Source organism: Silene latifolia, chromosome 4 (genome assembly GCF_048544455.1).
Source record: "Silene latifolia isolate original U9 population chromosome 4, ASM4854445v1, whole genome shotgun sequence".
Classification (NCBI taxonomy): domain Eukaryota; kingdom Viridiplantae; phylum Streptophyta; class Magnoliopsida; order Caryophyllales; family Caryophyllaceae; genus Silene; species Silene latifolia.
The window spans coordinates 102,318,273-102,336,857 of record NC_133529.1 but is presented as its reverse complement, the minus strand read 5'-3'; positions in this window follow the sequence as shown (position 1 = coordinate 102,336,857).

Below are 18,585 nucleotides of genomic sequence, written 5' to 3'. Positions count from 1 at the left end.
GTTGGTGAATTTAATGACTGATTATATTATTGACTCGGATGAAAGTGATTAGCAGATTATTTACATGCGATTTACGGTCATGAAAGCGATAAACATGGATGGAACTAATTAGGACGAATTATTTACAAGATTAAAGAGATTAATTAACAAATTAATGAACTAAACAAATTGATTTGGTTAAATAAATTATTAATGACAGACTAATGACGAATATGATAATAAACAGGTGAGAATATATCAAAGATCGAATTCCAGAAACCCAACATGAATGAATCGAATTTCTACAACTCGGTTTGACTTTAATGACGAAAACCCGCAAATATTATTTACTTGGGATTTAAGTCGAGAATTACATGTTTAATTAAATATTAATGATGAATATATTACATGTTAGAATTATTATGCTTAAATCGTCATATGAACAATGAACAATTGAAGAAAGAAATAAAACAAACGAATCACCCAAGGACGAAAGAAGAAGAAAGGAAGCGAGGAATCTGGCGGCCCTCATGAAGAGGCGCAACAGTGCTATCTGCGTCCCTTTCAAGAGGCGCGCGATTGCTGCGTCCTTTCTCGACGGTTGTCCTCTGATAATCCGTAAAAAAAGGTTTTAAACAAAGGGTTTTAGAAATCGGTTTTAATTGTATTTTCGACATAAATCTTACAATATGATTACAAAAGATGAAGAACAACAAATAAAAGAGAGATTGACACCCTCAGACTTACATGTTTGACGAAACGAGATGAACTAAGTTTACGATTAGTGATGCTCGACTCGAATGTAACGAAAGTGCCCTCGTAAGAGGAAAAGATTAAGATTGATTAAAGTTGATTATGGTGGAGTTGGTCAAATTGGTCGGTCATGCAAAACGAGGCTGGTACTTAGAAGGATCCGAGCTTACGTGGTCGAAAGTTCAAGCACGTAGACGCCAAAAAGTAAGAACGTGGTCTAGAATGCAAAGGGAGAAGAGAAGGGCGGACACTCGCGTGAGAAATATGTAAGACCGAAGGTCTCTATTTATACTAATCACGTGGAGGAAGTCGGGTTTTTCGGAGAAACTTTGGAAGTGAATCTCGAAAAGATATGAAAAGATACGAAAAATACGCAGAAAAGGACTTGGGAAGAGGCGCAGCAGGCACTGCGTCTCTTGGAAGAGGCGCATCACCTGCTGCGTCTATTCCCAAGTGGTTTTCTCCTGCGGAAGAAAGATTTCCGTGTTTAGTTTATGGAATGACGGAATAATTTGGTTTTCCTTAATATTTTGTGTGAATATTATGGGAAATTATTTACCATAGACTAAAATATTTATAAAATATGGAATAGAAATATCCGGAACATTCCAAAATATTCCGACTCGGCATTTTAATGGTTATCAGAAAATGAAGACGGTTTTAGGCCCGGACTCCAAATGTGCTCTAATTACTGCCAAAACGACCGTATCGGTACGTAGATGACATTTAAGAGGTAGACATAAATGTTTGAGCGATCACTTGATGATAAGCTTACGAACTGTCATAAATCGTTCCGCGTACCAAACATGCGGCCCAATCATCACCGGGTGGTTTGCGGGAGGTGCAAAAATGAGGTATCTACAGTGAGGGAGCATGACAGATTTATGGTGGGTTGTTGGGTTTTGTGGGAGCATCGTAATAAAGTTATTTTTGAGTCGATAGCGGTGGATCCTTTTACTCTTATTAGGCGAACTAATGACGTCGTGGAGGAGATTGAGGGAGACGATTTTGTGCGTGCTGGACCGAGAGGGGAGGGGAGTGAGGTTGAGGTGAGTGGCGTGACTAATGGGTAGGCTGCTCCTTCGTCGAGCTTTATGAAGGTCAATATAGATGCGGGGTCTAAGGAAGGGGAATGAGTGGGTTTGGGCCGGGGGTGGTGATGCGTGCCGTTTAGATGCATTTATTCACTTGGTTTGGCAAGCATTTCTTTATGCTTATTCGATTATTTCCTTCTATTTCCTCCCGTATTTGCTACTTTGCTGGAATATGTGTCCTCCGACAATAATGCGATCACAACTGTTGATCATGATGATCACATGTTTAAATCTCATTTTAAGAATACATGAGGGATGTAATATTTTATAGTCAACTGGTCCACACATATTGGTAATGATTGGCTGACTAGAATTTGATATTACTGACGTGCGGCGGTGGTGATCAGTTGATCCCCTTAGGTCATACCTATAGGGAAATACCTTTAATTGATTATTTAATTAATCGTAGACCGATACGAGTTAATTAAATTGATTAAAATTGACGGATGATTTGTGAGTAAGATTAACGTATCTTATTATAATTCAATTAAATTAGATACGGTCTAAGTAATCGAATTGTTTTATTACTTAGGTAAAATTATTGTTTACGAAACAATTGAAATTGAAATTGAATGAATAATTTATTATAAATACAAGACGTTGTAATTTATAATTTGATAAACCGTTTTGGTACAAGTAATTACGAATTACTAGTCGATTTTGTAAATGACATATTTTATGAGTATGTTGATTTTTAATATGTTAAAAATACATTTCATTGTGACATTTCATGTAACATGTAACATGTGACAAAATTGACAAATGACAAAATAAATTGGACTACCCATTTTATTTTAAGTGTGCCGAAATTATGGAGGGAGTATAAGATTTATATGGTGTTTTTATCTTAAGTGGAAAGCACAATGATTAAAACTAGCTAGTAGCCATGCAAACCTAGTTTTTCTTGAGAAGAAAAACAAGCTCATGCATTGGCTCCACTCTCCCTTGCCAACCGGTTTTTAGAGGAGAAAATGCAAATGGTTTTTCCTCTAATTATTCTACAACTTCATATAATAATTTCTAGTGTTAGAAATTATTCTTCTCTCTACACATTGTAAAACTTAGAGAAATAAAATCTCCCAAATCCTTCCTCTCTTGGCCGAAATATACAAGAGAGAACAAATTTATTTTGTGTCAAAATTTTAAGTAAGACTTGTATTATTTCTAGTACAAAATAATATTAGTTATTAGGGGTCTTTCCTTGGGTATAAACTTTTGGGAGGGATTCTATTTTGGATCCTTTTGTTCATCCATTATTAGGAAAGCTCAAGAACAAGTGAGAAGGAGAACTCATTTGTGCCCTAATATCCGAAACCTCAATGTAAGATTGATAATTTCTTCTCTACTCTTGTTCAAGTTTGCATGCATAAGATCTAGTTTTAATTTTATGACTAAATTAAAATGTAAAATATATGAATATGTTAAGTAATGAGAATAGTGTATCCTAACAAGCGGTATCATGAGCCTTAGGTTGTTTGCATGCAAATCGGTTTATAGTTTTTCCGAGTTATATGATTAACATACAAAACTAATTAATTTGGATTAATGAAGATAAACCTTAAAATAACTTTAAATGTTAAAAGTTTCTGGTCTTAAGTGATTTTTAGGACATTTTGGTTTATTTATGGATTTTATTGTTCATTTTATATAATATTGACATTAAAATGTGATTTTTATGATAAAAATGTCATTTTTGGACGAAAATTATGTAAACTTCGAATTTTCAGTGGTTTTTGGATATGTTTTCAAATATATTATCTACTAATGGCCTGTAAATGTTCATGATAAAATGAGTTGTTTTGCTCGAAATATGGATTTTTCAAGTTAAAATCGTATTTAAATGGGTAAATAGGTTAATATGAGTTATATTTCGAATCTGGTCATAGAAATTTAGTATCTTGTCACATGCAATTTTACAAGATATGTGTAAAATATTTGGCTATAATGAAGTCTTTATGCATGATTTATGAATTTTTGATGAAAAATCACATAAATAGTGACTATAATTAGTAATAATGCTAAAACATAATTCATGACTAAGGAAAAACGTCACGTATTGCATTTTATCATATATTTCAGATATAAAAGTGAAAAGTTGATGAATAAAATTTTTCTCATATTTTTATGGTCATAATTGTTAAAATCGATAAACCGCAACATTGTTTTTCACGATAAATTTTCAAAATTTTTAACCTAAGTTTTGAATATTATGAGTGTCATGGTATTTTTCCAGAATGTTCATGAGTTTAAATTTTAAATTTCAAATTTATTTAAAATTTTTACAATTTAATTTGAAGTTTATGGCATAATTTTGTATTTTAGGTCCATTTATGAACAATATTAAGAAATCTAGGTTAATTATTGTCAAAATGTTAGAGAAGACTAATTTTGAGTCCTAAGATGTTTAGGGTAATTAACTTGTACATAAATATGAATTTAAAAGGTGAGAATGGTGTAATTATTGTGATTTTAAAAGGTTAAATCACGCAAATCCGTAAAAACCGATTAATATACGATATTGGCTCTTTAAATGCGATTTAGCATAAAATTGAGCATGTTCATACATATTATAATGTTGCATTTTGTTTATGATTGTCATATTTTAATTTTATGTAATTTTTGAATTATGTAATTTTACTTAGTATGACCTTAGTTTTAATTGGTATTACCCGAAATGTATGGGAATATCGATTCGGTTGTAATTATTGTGATCTCGTATCACCGTTTTGTAATTTAATAGATTTATTTTTATTTTAATTACAAATGTATAATAGGAAATTATGTAATTCATTTTGTAATTTATTTATTCCGGAGTACCTTGAAGACGGTGCCACTCGAGAAGGCGATCCATCAAAGAAAGTGTTGCCTTGAAATACGTGCCAAGACCGAAGTTCAAGGGACCAAAGGAGTTGGTTTCCGAATTTGTAATAGTTTATTAGATTTACTATTTTAGGAAGGCCATACTAGGATTTTTATTTTATGCTTTGCATTTTATTTATATGTTGCATGCATCGCTAAATCGCCATAACTAAACATGCATTTTAAATCGAGTTAATCGACCTTGTCAATTACAATTATCGTAGTTCATCGCTTTAGTTCACTTAAAACGTGATAGATATTAAATTGACATGACCTCTCGCTTAAATAAACAATTGAGACTCAGCCTTACCAAAAAGTAGAAACCATGAATACCTATTTCGTGAGGGAGTGCACTCGGCCTTACCGGGGTGCAAACCTTGCTACGTAGGGGAAGTGGGTGATAAATGTCTACCCACCGAATTTATAAAGATAAGGGTTGTATTCGGCTTTACCGATGCCCAAGTTGATGTAAATTTGGATCATGGACACATTTATTCGAAATTTGGGTTGAACTCAATGAAAGTATCCTCGACGGTTGCCGGATGTGTTTCGGGCTAAATATAAATATTAATGTAAATTTATCGACCAAGAGTTCTAAGAGTAGAATCGATTAAAGAGTTAATCCACCGAGTTATATTGATAAGGGTTGTATTCGGCTTTACCGATGCCTAAGTTAATATGAATTTGGGTCTTGGAATCATTTATCAAAGTTGGGTAGAGGTCATTAGATAAATGCAATAAAACTTGTTTAAATTAAAAATTTACGAGTGTTATTTTTATTTTAAAACGACAAGTGTTTTATTCCTTCTATTTTGTTTTGTAGACCACTTTTATTTCTCATAACAAATGGCCACACCAAACACCAACGCCGCACCTCTCACTAATGTTTCATGGCACCGATCCTTCATGGATCGTTGTAAACTTTAAAAGAATGGGTCAAATTTCTCTGGTTGGGATGCCTAACTCAAATTAGCCGCCCAAGGTGACGACAAGCTTCGTTACCTCACCGAGGCCTCTCCACCCGAACCTAATGCTAGGTTGAGTGCCGCCACTAGGGAAGCATATGAGGCTTACCACAAAGAGTCCGCCGCTATGAAAAATGTGTTGATTTTTGCTATGGAGGCGGATCTCCAAAGGAGAGCCTTTAAAATGGGCACCGCTTATGAAATCTATTCCAAACTTGTGACAATGTTTTCGCAAGCCCCGAGGATCGTTCAATATGAGGCGGGCTCGGCATTCTTTGATCTCGATTTTAAGGAGGGCCAAAAGGTTAGCCCTCACGTGCTCAAATTGTTGGAACTAGTCGAGACATTGAAACTTCAAAAGGTTGAAATCCCCAAGGAGCTCATTGTTGATAGGATTCTTCACTCCTTATCCAAAGTCAAAGCATATGTACAATTCCGGGTGAATTTCAATATGCAAGACAAGGACGTGTCTCTTGAAGAGTTGCACAAGTTACTTGTGCAAGCCGAAAGAGACATGGGGCTAAATGTTAACCCACCTAAGGATGTGCTTAATATAAGCACTAAGAGCAAGGGGAAGTTTAAAAAGAATGGGAAAAAGGGTAAGAGGCAAGCTCCCATGTCCACCAAGGCTAAGACTTTTGAAGCTAGCACTTCCAAAACCAAGAAGGGTCCTCTTGATAAATGCCATTATTGTAATGGTGTTGGACATTGGAAGAGGAATTGTTCCAAGTATCTTGGTGACATCAAAGCTGGAAAGATCACTCCAGTAGGTAATGACTATCCTTTCTTTTATATTTCTAATTCAACTATGGTATTTTGATACAAAGTTGTGATAATGTATCCCCTTTTTATTGTAAATAGGGCCTCCACCAAGCAAAGACAAAGGAAAAGAGAAGCAAGCTTGAGAAATCATGAAGGAGATAGGAGTAGCTACCGATGAAGCTTGGCTTTTATTGTCTTTATTTTAATGTTATGAATTTTTAGAACTATTTTGATTTCCGTGTTCGACATGGAAATGGTTGATCCTTTCTAAACAATGGTTGTATTTTGGATTATGGTGGCTTGGCTTGCAACCCAAGTCACCCCTTTTATCGTATTTATTTGTTCTAAAATTCGTCTTTATATGCTTGCACATAGAAACATATGATCATCTACTTAAAGTGATCTAATAGACAACTATAATGATGGGATTCATTATATATCGACAAGCTTAAGGCTTGTGTATGATCAATCATAAAGTGATGTTGAGTTGATGAACTCTCCTAAAGGAATGTAAATTACCAAGTACACTCATCAAATCTTAAATCTATTAGTCAATCTATGAGATAGTCCTCCTTCTACTTTAAAATCATCACTTGTGTCTCATAAGCTATCTTTGAATATCTAGTGTATTTATTCTAAAGATAGAGTGGGAGAAAAATGTAGACACATAGAATACAAAGAATAATTTGTATGCTTGAGTAAATGAGATCTACGAAAGAAAGAATGATTTGTATACCTAAATAGATAGTATACACGAATAGATGAGATCTATGGTCTCGAATAGATGAGATCTACATGACAAAAGAGACCAAGTGAAGTAATCAAAAGAATATGTTCTTAAGATAACTACACGAGGAGACCAAAAGAAAGTTTTGATAGAAAATAACTAAAGAAGATAGAAAATGAGTAAAGAAAAGTCTCAACAAGATATTTTAAATTGGGCTATGACCTACATATAAATAAGAGTTTCAATATTGATATTTACTTAAGAGCCTAAATGAAACAAAGTTGCATCCTTGAATATAAATGAGATTTATGCTTAAAAGTTGCAAAGAAAGATATGCCGATATCTACAAAAGCTAAGTTAATTGTTAACCACGCTAGTGTCATTACTTAACCTCATTATGAAAATGACATGGTTAAACCTCCTTCCGAAAAGGGTATTTTGAGAAGGACGTGTATTAAATGGGATTTCACATTTAAATAATGACATTGCTACGCATCATTATAAAAATGAATGAGTTAGAGATTAAATCTGTTTCCATAAGTTTAAGATTGAAATCTCTTCAAAATAAGTATTTTGAAAGGATATGTTGGGAACATATATGGTTTTAATCTTAATAGCTTGGCAAAGCAAAATGTATTTCAATTCTTGAAATGTTTCGATTGAGTAGTCAATTACGAAACATGTGGAATTGAGTGGGAGTTTGAAATTATCATGTGAAGACATGAAATTTAGTGGGAGCAATCATCTTGTAAAATTTATAACTTATTACCCATTGAGAATGACGAGCTAGTACTATCTTCACAAAGAAGTATTTGAGTTTTCAATTCTGGATGAAAATGGACTAAGATGAATCCAATCACATCATAGGATGTTGGATAGGTATTGAGATATACACATCAAATCAACGAGGAACGTAGGTTATTCATATCGATGAAAATGGAATTACCATAAGCAGTCATGGTCATTCATTGAACCTAAGAATGGTTGATCACATGATTAAAGATTACTAATGTTTTCGCCATTAAAATAATCATGCACATGTCCTATAATGAATCATATGCTTAAGAGCATGATGAGTCATTGGTGAGCCACATATGAATCGTCATGAATTCTCGAGGAGAACTAATGAGCTATTCTAGTGTTTAGAAGAATACTCCGTTATGTGATAAGAAGTTGCACATATTGAAGTCTTCAAAAACATATAAGCGTTTATGAAGATCCTAAGCTAATTAAGCTTAAAGAGAAATAAGAAGTTGGAAAGATACTTAGTTATAGTAAGAAGTTACTCAAAACTAGTATTTTCTAATATGCTAGGACTTATGAGAAGTGCTAGGCTAATCATCTTGACAATTGTTGCAAGACCCTACAAAATGCATACCTAGTGCATTGTGAGTTGGTAGAACACTTGACCAGTGCAAGTTATATCATCCACCACAATTCGTTGGTTATGTGATAAACAACAAGAAAGTTCTTTCAAGATAAAGGACCTAAACCTAGGTTGGGAATCTAGATGTGTACTTGGTAAGGTTCATGCTATGAGAGATAACATGAATATAAAGGAAAGTGCAATACGAAAAGTATGAACACATGGACACATGGTATGTTAAACTTTTATTGCAATCAATAAGTGTTTTCACACTTATATACATCACAAGCTAGTAATATGGTATTGACTACCCGAATATGATGTCCACATTTGTCGTTTGAGTTATTATTAACTCACCTTATACTTTGTTACATCCAAACGGGTTGTAGAGACAATTGAACCCCGTTAAAGTAAACATGGATTAGCATTGTATTCGCCCATAGTCACTTACATGAGGTGACGTCTCGAAGTGACTAGAGTGTGATGCGATTGATGGCAAGTTCAAGTGCCATGGAGTCATGTGAGATGACTAGTCGATCACATAGGCAGATCATTAGAACACTTTGTCGGGCTAATGACCGCTTATAGAGTTATGGCAAATTTATATAGCCTGGTCGTGGCAAGAGCTACTATAGTATTCTAATGAGTCGATTCTTTTGACTAAAGACTGTTCGCCTAAGGTGGCACGATTTCAGATTAACTTTGATTTATGTTACTACGACCTTCGTAAATGGGGTCAAATGGGCATATTTTGGGTTATGATGGCTGTGGCTAGTCGAAGGGAATAAGTGCGATAGGAATTGTCCACCCCTTGTCAGGGTTATAACAATATCTCAGGGCTACTCGAGGAGTAATGAACTGGAAATGCGTGGCCACGCTCGGAAGGTATCTATGGTAGATAATTCCGGTCAATCAGTTATTCTCCAGATCGAGAAAACCACTCTTGATATGATCACTTGCAAGTACGACCTGAAAGACACCTTGCATTGAGTGGAAGATTATAATAGGACAAGAGAATTGGTGACGTCCACTTGTCGAGGACAAGTGGGAGATTGTTGGAATATGTGTCCTCCGACAATAATGCGATCACAACTGTTGATCATGATGATCACATATTTAAATCTCATTTTAAGAATACATGAGGGATGTAATATTTTACAGTTAACTGGTCCACACATATCGGTAATGATTGGCTGAGTAGAGTTTGACATTAATGTCGTGCGACGGTGGTGATCAGTTGATCCCCTTAGGTCATACCTATTGGGAAATACCCTTAATTGATTATTTAATTAATCGTATGCCGATACGAGTTAATTAAATTGCTTAAAATTGACGGATGATTTGTGAGTGAGATTAACGTGTCTTATTATAATTCGATTAAATTAGATATGGTCTGAGTAATCGAATTGTTTTATTACTTAGATAAAATTATTGTTTACTAAATAATTGAAATTGAAATTGAATGAATAATTTATTATAAATACAAGACGTTGTAATTTATAATTTGATAAACTGTTTTGGTACAAGTAATTACGAATTACTAGTCGATTTTGTAAATGACATATTTTATGAGTATGTTGATTTTTAATATGTTAAAAATACATTACATTGTGACATGTCATGTAACATGTAACATGTGACAAAATTGACAAATGACAAAATAAAATGGACTACCCATTTTATTTTAAGTGTGCCGAAATTATGGAGGGAGTATAAGATTTATATTGTGTTTTTTTGTTAAGTGGAAAGCACAATGATTAAAACTAGCTAGTAGCCATGCAAACCTAGTTTTTCTTGAGAAGAAAAACAAGCTCATGCATTGGCTCCACTCTCCCTTGCCAACCGGTTTTTAGAGGAGAAAATGGCAATGGTTTTTCCTCTAATTATTCTACTACTTCACATAATAATTTCTAGTGTTAGAAATTATTCTTCTCTCTACACATTGTAAAACTTAGAGAAATAAAATCTCCCAAATCCTTCCTCTCTTGGCCAAAATATACAAGAGAGAACAAATTTATTTTGTGTCAAAATTTTAAGTAAGACTTGTATTATTTCTAGTACAAAATAATATTAGTTATTAGGGGTCTTTCCTTGGGTATAAACGTTTGGGAGGGATTCTATTTTGGATCCTTTTGTTCATCCATTATTAGGAAAGCTCAAGAACAAGTGAGAAGGAGAACTCATTTGTGCCCTAATATCCGAAACCTCAATGTAAGATTGATAATTTCTTCTCTACTCTTGTTCAAGTTTGCATGCATAAGATCTAGTTTTAATTTTATGACTAAATTAAAATGTGACTTATATGAATATGTTAAGTAATGAGAATAGTGTATCCTAACAACTTGGGTGTGTTTCATGTCTCTTGTAGATTTTGAGACTCATTTATGCATTTAGAAGCCAAATCCGTTCGGTAAAGGAACATAAGAGAAGTCTAGACGAGTTTAGGAGAGCGAGGACTGAAGTTTTATACATGATGTCTATCGACTTGTTGTTGTTGTCGATAGACAAAGGGCCATATATCGATAAACATAGTCAATTCACACAGGTTTTCTCTGCAAGGGAGTTGTTTGCTCATTGTCGATTGAAAGTGCTCAATGTCGATCGATCATCAGTGCTTTATGTCAATAGACAGTCCTCAATCGACACAGGAAGAGCATTTTGGAGAGCTTCAGTTATTGTCGATTGACTCAAGATCAATGTCGATTGACTTCTACAGGCTGTCGATCGACCAAGTCCTCAATGACAATCGACCTATTACGCACGGATAGACGAGACTCTTGCTTAGGTTGTATCTTTTGTTGGGCTTTAGTATAAAAGCCTTTTGTATTCTTTTAATTAGGTTACACTTTACTCTATGCAAGCAGACAATTAGAAACTTCACTATTTAGAACTTTTCTGTAAACTTTAGATCTAGAATTTTTCCCTCTTTCTCTATTGCTCACACTCGGATTCATTTGGTAATTTTAATCCCACTTTTCCCTCTTTTCCCTTTGTTCTTCATTGTTAATTATTTCTACTTTTCTTACTAGTCTTATCAGTTTAATTTATGCTTATTAGTCTTTCAATTAATTTCATCATGAATTCTTCCCCTTTATCCTCTTATTCAATTATTATTGCAAATTTCATTATGAGTAGATAAATCCCTTTTGCTAGGATTTAGGGGAGCCATGAATTGAGACAGTATTAATTGGGTAATTAGTTTAGTTGACGTAATTGGTCTATGTTTTTAATTGTGACATTAAATTTTTATTAATTGGTCAAGTTGACATAATTGATTAATTGAATTGGTAAACCCCGACCTAATATCGAGAGCCTGGTAAGGGTTAGACCTGTCACAAACATTAGAGTGTCTGACCTAGTATGTTGCGAGAGCCCGCGAGAAGCATTATAGGGCAAATAGCGGACCGAGAGGACCTTTTTACTGCCCTACAAACCGGTAATTGAGACTGACCTTTGACCCTACATATGACCCGTGATAATCCATGGTGACCCTGTAACACCCCCTTCTTACCCGGCCAAGATAATTGAGAGATGTTACCATCTCGGTTTTCCGAGGTAGTGAATCGGAGATACAATAAACAAACATTTATTATAAATGACAGGTTTAGTGATTACAAACTATTAACTAATGAATAAAATACAACTCATGGTTACTATACTCATCTAACTAACTATACTCGTCTTGTGACTCATCAAGCTCGTCTCGTCTCCCGCGTACTATCCAAACCACCTGTACTTAACCTGCTCCCCATATGACCAAATGATATCATATGAATCGACACAGGCCACCTCAAAAGAGATAGGTGACAAGCACAGAAACACAAACGTCAGTTTCAATAAACAAATAAAGTGTGACAAGACTCAAGTGTGTGAATATGAAACATGACTACTAATATGAATAAACCACTATAAACAACCACCACCACGGTACCGGGACACGCCCAGATATACCATCAACCACACTGGTTCAGGGACACGCCCAGATATACCGTTAACCACACTGGTACCGGGACACGCCCAGACGTACCGGGTCCGGAAGCCAACCATAACCCCTGCCAGACGTCGTTTCTCAACCACACGCGTCCCTCCAAACTCAAGCCATTAATGTGCACATCCCTCTTGGAGTGGGAAGCTCCAAGAGGTGACTCAAGCATAAGACGGTCTCCCAACTGTCTTACGTCTCCAAAAATAACAATCAACAACAACAACAACAATTCCTCTAACGTATATGATGACGACCAACACATGAACCACAACCGACATATCATAATCATCCTCTTAATGATATGATTACCCCTAAACATGTTATAATGCAAATGTCCTAATTATGTAAGACTAACCACAACATCAACATAAAAAACATCACATTATTGAAATCGAGTAGGATTAACCTACCTTTTAGCAAATCTCCATAAGCTAATCCAAGACAACAAGAATCCATCTCATAAAACTGTCTCATCCTACAATAATCACATAACAACTAACATAATACATCCTAATCTATTATAAAATATAAAACCCCTTATTATTACCCTCTCGATATTAGTGTCAACCATAGACCGGGTCCTAGAGAAACTCTCATTTATGACTAGGTCGTCCTACTACACATGCTTAGTCTAATCCGATTCCGTGCCTGTCGACTTATAGAACGAATTAACAAACTTAATCGATGGTTATGATCATTTGTAGATACCTCATTTCTGCACCTCCCGGAAACCACCCGGTGATGATTGGGCCGCATGTTTGGTACACGGAACGATTTGTGCAGTTCGTAAGTTTATCGTCAAATGATCGCTCAAACACTTGTGTCTACCTCTTAATTGTCATCTACGTGCCGATACGATCGTTTTGGCAGTAATTAGAGTACATTTGGAGTTCGGGTCATAAAACCGTCTTCATTTTCTAAAACCGAGTCAGAATGTTCTGGAATGTTCCGGTATTTCTATTCCATATTTTACAATCTTTTAATCTTTGGCAAATAATTTCCCATAATATTCACACAAAATATTAAGGAAAATAAGATTAATCCGTTATTCCATAACCTAAACATGGAAATCTTTCTTCCGCAGGGGGAAACCACTTGGGAAAGGACGCAGCAGTCTTTGCGCGCTCTTCCAAGAGACGCGATGCATCTTTGCGCCTCTTCCCAAGTCCTTTTCTGCGTATTTTTCGTATCTTTTCATATCTTTTCGAGATTCACTTCCAAAGTTTCTCCGAAAACCCTACTTCCTCCACGTGATTAGTATAAATAGAGACCTTCGGTCTCACATATTTCGTACGCGAGTGGCCGTCCTTCTCTTCTCCCTTTGCATTCTAGACCACGTTCTTACTTTTTGGCGTCTACGTGCTTGAACATTCAACCACGTAAGCTCGGATCTTTCTGAGTACCAGCCTCGTTTTGCATGACCTACCAATTTGACCAACTCCACCATAATCAACATTAATCAATCTGTTTTAATTCCTCTTACGAGGGCACTTTCGTCTACACTCGAGTCGAGCATCACAAAAACGTTAACTTAGTCCATATCGTTTCGTCAAACATGTAAGTCTGAGGGTGTATAATCCCTATTTTATTATTGTTATTTACTTTTGTAATCAATATTGTAAGATTTATGTCGAAAGTATTTCTAAAACCGATTTATAAAACCTTGTTTAAAACCCTTTTTACGAATTACCAGAAGATGACCGTCGAGAAAGGATGCAGCAACCGTGCGCCTCTTTGAAGGGACGCAGCACCTGCTGCGCCTCTTCGTGAGGCTGCCGCAGTTCCTGCTTCCTTTCTTCTTCCTTCGTCTTTTGTCGATTCGTCTCTTTTATTTTCTTTAGTTTGTTCTTTGATTCTTTTGATATGATAATTTGAACACAATAACTCAAGCATCATAATCTGACATGTATCATCATTAATGTTTAATTCATCATAATTCCAGACTTAAATCCCAAGTAATTCATATTTGCGGGTTTTCGTCATTAAAATCAAATTCGGTTTTTACAGGTTCGATTCATCCATATTGAGTCTCTGGAATTCGTCATTGATATATTTTTCACCTTTTGTTCATCGTCACCATCATTAATTCGTCATTAATAACATGTTTAACCTAATTAATTTGTTTGGTTGGTTTAATTAATTAACCCTTTTTAATCTTGTATATAATTAGTTCTAATTAGTTTCATCCATGTTTATTGCTTTTATGACCCTTAATCACATGTAAATAACCTGCTAATCACTTTCACCCGAGTCAAATAATATAATCAATCACTAAATTAACCAACGAATATTAACGATTTGCAATTCCGGTTTCACAGCCAGAACTGAGCCAAGGAACAGATGCAGCAACTGCTGCGCCTCTTCCAAAGGACGCAGCTCTGCTGCGCCTGTTCCTGGTTGATTTCTGTTTCTGAACTCCCGTGTTGCCTTGACCTTGTTTATTAACTACGTAGTTAATTAACTACTAATCGTATTATCGCCTAATTCCTGTTCGTTAATTTGTTTATTTATTTCTTTCTCAAATTATCCGTTTTAGAAGTATTTTCGACATAAATCATTAAATCCGATGTAATTATTGTAATTTTCCTTATTATTTTTATTATTGTATTTCTTTTATTGTATTGCTTGTATGCCTTCACTTGTAATCAATCTTAAATTCCTACTTTGACCCAATTGTATGTTAAATTACGTGTTAACCGACTTAGTCTAATTTTCACATGTTAGGATTAAAACGTTGGATGTTGCATTGCATGCATATAAATCGACAATATATCGAGTATAGACAATTTCCCTAATCATTAGTAGAGGCCGCTATCGAGGCGGGCGGGATTAGGTGTTAAATCAAAAGAACTTCCTAATACGTACCCTCACCCTTTACTCCAGATCACTGTGAACATCCGTGTTCATTGGCATCCACGAGAGTCGTTCTAGACATAGAATGCTAAGGGTAACGAGTTCTTGGTGTTCATGTCACTACTTTGTGTCTTGACATGACACGAGGTATTCGAACGGTTTCCAATTTTCCACAATAAATTGGTGGCGACTCCACAAATGCAAACGCTTGTTCTCCCAAGCGCCCCCGTGGGCCCGCGTCCACAGTTTGGCGACTCCGCTGGGGATAATACACTTACGTGTAGCCAATGGTGAAACTTGAACAAGGTTAGGGAATAGTTTGTACAAGACAATTGTCGGTTTTCATAACTCGGTCTTCCTAGCTCGTTTCATTCGACCTTCTTAGGCCCAACCCAACCCATTCGACCAATCGTCCCGTCTAAACGGTCCTAATTATTATTTGGGGTGACGTCATCTATACCATGGTACTTACTCTTGTTTGTATCAAGGACTTTCACTACTTGAGGAAATGGACTAGGAATCGGCCTTACTCCTGTTTGGTACGAGCCTCTCCACAGACTTCGGGTTTGATTGTTCGGTATGGCAACCCACCCTTTAAACCAAAACCCTTTTAAATGCACTCAACATCCCGTTAAAATGCTTGTATATTGTTTGTACCATATGTGATCACCATTTTCTAAACAAAACCATGATGATTTTTGTAAATTCAAAATCCTTCTTCAAAATATAAAATTTCGAAGTATAGGCCTGATATTAGCACAAAACAAGTCGAAACTCTGTCCAATTGTCGAGCCAAAATTCGGGCCTCAAAACTCATTTCAAAACCTCACTTCGAGTCCACTCCTACAACTGCACTAAAGTTGACTAGGACAAACATTTCCTCAAAACTCACTGACGCAAGTGGCACACTCCCACTTCACAAGCCAAAACATTTCTTTTCAAGTAAGTGTGCTAGAATGGTCGATCGTGTTTTGATTCGTTGTCGATCTCTTATTCAGTTTCCAAGATGCCTGAAACAAGCGACGTGAACTTCAACCAACTTCAGAATGGTAATGATCAAATCCTAGCCGCGCTAGCTCGTCTCCAAGTTACTCAAGACCAAGTGTATGATCGCCTTGATACCATTGAGGGCCGAATATATGCCGTGGATATGAGGATGCCTCCTCGAGAAAGTGAGATGGCTGATGACTTAGTGAACAACTTCAGTGACGAAAACCCTCCCATAGGTATGACTGCAGCTGAGAAATGACTCCAATACTTGGAGGAAAAATTGATGTATCTCAAAGGGGATGACATTTATAGGGAGAACAATCGCAAATATGAGGCTGTGAGTTCCAAGTTGCCAACCAACTTCAACGTGACGGATATCCCTAAATTCAAGGGGCATGAAAACCCTTTGAACCATATCCGTGCCTTCAAGGGTTACATGTCTATCAAGGGCATTAAACCCGAGATGTTTTTAAGGATCTTTCCTTCATCTCTTGACACCATCCCAAAACAATGGTTCTATTCACTAGAACACAAGAAAATCGCTACCTGGGATGATGCCGCAATCGAGTTTGCTAAACAGTATGCGGATAATGCTGAAATCCAAGTCAACATGCGCACTTTAGAGGTTCTTACCCAAAATGACAAAGAAGGTTTCACCGACTTCCTAAGTCGGTGGAGGAAGACTAGTACTCAACTTGTTGAACGTCTGGATGAAGCTACCCTCTTAGAGAAATTCGTGGATAACCCAAAGCCCATTTATGCAAATCATTTGAGGTATCAAAACATCAAGACCTTCAAAGATTTGACCGTACTAGGGACAAGGATCGAAGATGACATCCTTAAAGGGCTCTTGTCCAAAACGATAGGTCGTGGATATCAAGGCTCAACAAGTCGTTCTTACGGCTCTACTAGCAAGACTGATGAAGTTAACCTCCTCGAGCCATCTAAAAAGAGTACCCCTCCAAGGAAATTCACAAATCCTGGGGACACATATTCCAACGCTCTGAAAAGGTTGATGAAACTCGACAAACTTCAACCCATAGGTCCTACACCCGAACTAGAAAAGAAATCCAAATTCTGGGATGAGAATTCATACTGCGAATACCATAGAGGTAAGGGACATGATATAGAAAAATGCTACAAACAGAAAAATGTACTTCAAGATATGATTGAAGACGGTCGCCTACCAATACCACCTGGAGGTAAGCCTAATAACACTCAGAATCCTCTTGGAGTTCTGATGATCACAAGCGACGAATCTACCTTAGATTGCTCACATCTTATCTCCCCAAAAGAAGAAGTAATCAACGGGATATGGACGGATAGCGAGGAAGATGTCTACCTCCAAGATCTTCCCTTAATCAAGAGCGCCGAAAGCATCATAGATGAGATCATTGCCACACTGAACACAGAAACTAACACCAATCAGCAGAAAGGATGGAGAAAATCGATCAAGTGAACAAACAATCAAGGAAGACTCTTCAAGCTCACTACTGGAGAAGGAGAGATGTTCAAAGGAGAACTAGAAGACGATGAATTCAAGTCAGAGTCAGAGTCGGAGTCAGAGTCGAAGTCTAGAGAAGTTCCTAGAGAGTCTCCTCCGGTCGTCATTCCTACTCCCCTCGTTTCCCCTAGCTTAGTGTCTAATAGCAACAACAGTTCGGGAAATGTCCCAACCGCTGTCCCTTTACCGCCACTGACTACAGATCAGATGGCTTCTTTGTTTCAACTTTTCTCAAATCTTAATATGAATAAATCAGGTTCTGCTTACTCTTCGTGTTATCTTGAATGCAATTCTGTTTACGATGATAATGAGAATGACCCAGACCTAGACTCAATCGAAATACCTCCCTACATAGCCAAAGAAATACTACAAGAGGGGAAAGGGGGACTAGTGATAGAAAATACTGAACCCATCAACGTAGGAACCGAACTAGAACCCCAAGAACTTAGGATAGGGACAACCTTGAGCCCCGCCGAAAGGGCCAATTTCATAGACCTCCTACACGAGTTTAAAGACGTTTTTGCTTGGTCCTACAAAGATATGCCAGGGATCGACAGGGACATCGCAGAGCATAGAATCCCAATCAAACCAGGTTTCAAACCCGTTAAACATAAGCTTCGACGAATAAGGACAGCATGGGCTCTCAAGATCAAAGAAGAAGTCGACAAACAATTCAAAGCCGGGTTCATCAAAGTTTCCGAGTACTCAGACTGGGTAGCTAACATAGTACCCGTACCCAAAAAGGATG